Source organism: Salmo salar, chromosome ssa11 (genome assembly GCF_905237065.1).
Source record: "Salmo salar chromosome ssa11, Ssal_v3.1, whole genome shotgun sequence".
In the NCBI taxonomy this organism is placed as follows: domain Eukaryota; kingdom Metazoa; phylum Chordata; class Actinopteri; order Salmoniformes; family Salmonidae; genus Salmo; species Salmo salar.
In genome coordinates, this window is record NC_059452.1 from 722,776 (window position 1) to 725,494 (window position 2,719).

At 37.4% G+C, this 2,719-nt stretch overlaps 1 long non-coding RNA gene across 1 annotated transcript; it reads right to left on the reverse strand.

The window, feature by feature from the left end:
* Positions 1 to 639: 639 nt before the first annotated feature.
* LOC106597020 (uncharacterized) lies at positions 640 to 1,419 on the reverse strand. Its single transcript, XR_001318926.2, has 2 exons — positions 1,187 to 1,419; positions 640 to 992 (listed from the first exon to the last, which is right to left on the reverse strand). It is a non-coding gene; the product is annotated as an uncharacterized lncRNA (long non-coding RNA).
* Positions 1,420 to 2,719: the final 1,300 nt, after the last annotated feature.

Sequence of the window (2,719 nt, forward strand, 5' to 3'; positions counted from 1 at the left end):
GGATTTTCACAGAAAACAGCCCTTTTTCTATATATCTTAACATAGGCATTTGTATTCGCATAAGACAGTGATGATATTGAGACATTTTAATGTTGACATTCAAGTGTTTTTTTTATTACTAGTGTCTTGGTTGATTGTAATAATTTATTTGTGTTGTTGAAATTTAGTGTATCTGTAACTGCTGTATTTTGTCGTAATTTTTTTTGCTATTTATTAAATTATCTTGTTCATTTGTGCATTTTTTGTTTTCAGGGCACCATTGAGAATGAGACCTTGGTCTCAATTTGGCTCTCCTGAATAATTGTATTTTTGATTTTTTTATAAATCAGTGGGAAATGTTTTGCCATATTCTTTAATTCAACAATGTCCCACTGTCAAATATAATGTCATCCCCCCCTTCTAGCTCAAGCCCAAACAAAGGGGAAGTGACATACTACCGTCTCTACAAACCACAATATGAGTGAGCTAAAGGAGAATGAATGGTGTCACCTTACACTCCCCAACAGTGGCGTCTCGCCCATTAGGCGAGCCATGATTGGTAAAAATATAAAACACATTTATATAAATACAAATATATATTTTTTTAAGACATATATAATAGGCGGATTATGTTTAAAATGAATGTCCATAAAAGTGTGGTTCATTTGTGTACATTTTACTGTTTCAAAAATATATTGTTCAAAACAAGCAGTTCAGTTGCCTGCTGCTTTGCCATCAGCTGCTCATTACCAGCTATTACATGCTTGCTATTGGGGAGGACTGCAACAATGAGATTCCAGGATTTCATCACATGATTTTGGACCTTCAAGTGGAACTAAAGTCATTGGTGAACTCATCATGCTTGTGACATTAATCTAGCTAACTATCCCCAGTTTAGATGATTTGTTTTCACTTGTCACATCTGTACTTGTAGCATTTTCCTTGTGCTGTCCGATGCACTGTTTTGCTGGCTGCACTGCTAGTGATTGGCAGCATGGGAAGCAGCGGTGATTCTGTTCACATAAAAACAAGAAATAGCTGTATTTACAGTGCATTCCAAAGGTATTCAGATCCCTTGACTTTTTCCACATTTTGTTACGTTACATCCTTATTTTAAAATGAAATTAAATAGATTTTCTTCCTCATCAATTGACACACAATACCCTATAATTATGAAGCAAAAACAGATTTAGATAAGTATTCAGACCTTTGTTAACTTAGTACTTTGTTGAAGGACCTTTTGCAGCGATTACAGCCTGTAGTTTTCTCCGGTATGACGCTACAAGCTTGGCACAGCTGTATTTTGGGAGTTTCTCCCATTCTTCTCTGCATATCCTCTAAAGTTAGATTGGGTTCAAGTCCGTTCAAGCTCTGACTGGGCCACTTGTGGGGATTTTCCAGTACATGTGTTATGCATCTCAGAGTAATAAGCAGAATCAATATAGGGTTAACCATTAGACATGTGTAAGCAGAATGTAAGCAGAATCCATGTGATTGTGCAAAGCTGGATCAACACAGGCCTAGCCATTCTGGGTCATGCCTGGTCTTGTGAATGCCATTGGACAGGCACATTGGTTAATCATTTATAGGCACCATAGGCCTGGGCTTGTGAAGGCCATTGGATAGGCACATTGGTTAATCATTTATAGGCACCATTAGACATGCACCTGTATTAGGAAGGTAAGTTTGTATTAACCTCTATGGGCTAGGTGGGACGCTTGCCAGCATTAGATTATGTCAGCAGAGTACCCAGCCAGAAATAATCAGACACCCATTTTTCAAGCTAGCATATAATGTCACAAAAACCAAAACCACAGCTAAATGCAGCACTAACCTTTGATGATCTTCATCAGATGACACACCTAGGACATTATGTTACACAATAGATGCATGTTTTGTTCAATCAAGTTCATATTTATATCAAAAACCAGCTTTTTACATTAGCATGTGACTAGCATTCCCACCGAACACTTCCGGTGAATTTACTAAATTACTCACGATAAACGTTCACAAAAAACATAACAATTATTTTAAGAATTATAGATACAGAACTCCTTTATGCAATCGCTATGTCCGATTTTAAAATAGCTTTTCGGTGAAAGCACATTTTGCAATATTCTGAGTAGATAGCCCGGCATCACTGGCTAGCTATTTTGACACCCACCAAACTAAGATTTACTATAAGAAAAATTGGATTACCTTTGCTGTTCTTCGTCAGAATGCACTCCCAGGACTTCTACTTCAATAACAAATATTGGTTTGGTTCCAAATAATCCATAGTTATATCCAAATAGCGGCGTTTTGTTCGTGCGTTCAAGACACTATCCGAAGGGTACAGAAGGGTGACGCGCCCGGCACGTTTCGTGACAAAAAAATTCAAAATATTCCATTACCGTACTTCGAAGCATGTCAAACGCTGTTTAACCTCTTGGGGCTAGGTGGGACGCTAGCGTGCCACCCGTGGTGCACTCCATCAACAGCAGGTGCATTTCAAGAGCGGCAAATTTGAATCCAAATAAATGTCAAAATTCAAATTTTTCAAAAATACAACTATGTTACACCATTTGAAAGATAAACATCTCCTTAATCTAACCACGTTTTACGATTTCAAAAAGGTTTTACGGCGAAAGCATAAATTTAGAGTATGTTAGGACAGTACATTTACAAGAGTTGTGTGTAATGTTTTGTCAAGTCAAAGACAGGGTCACCAAAACCATAAAACCAGCTAAAATGATGCACT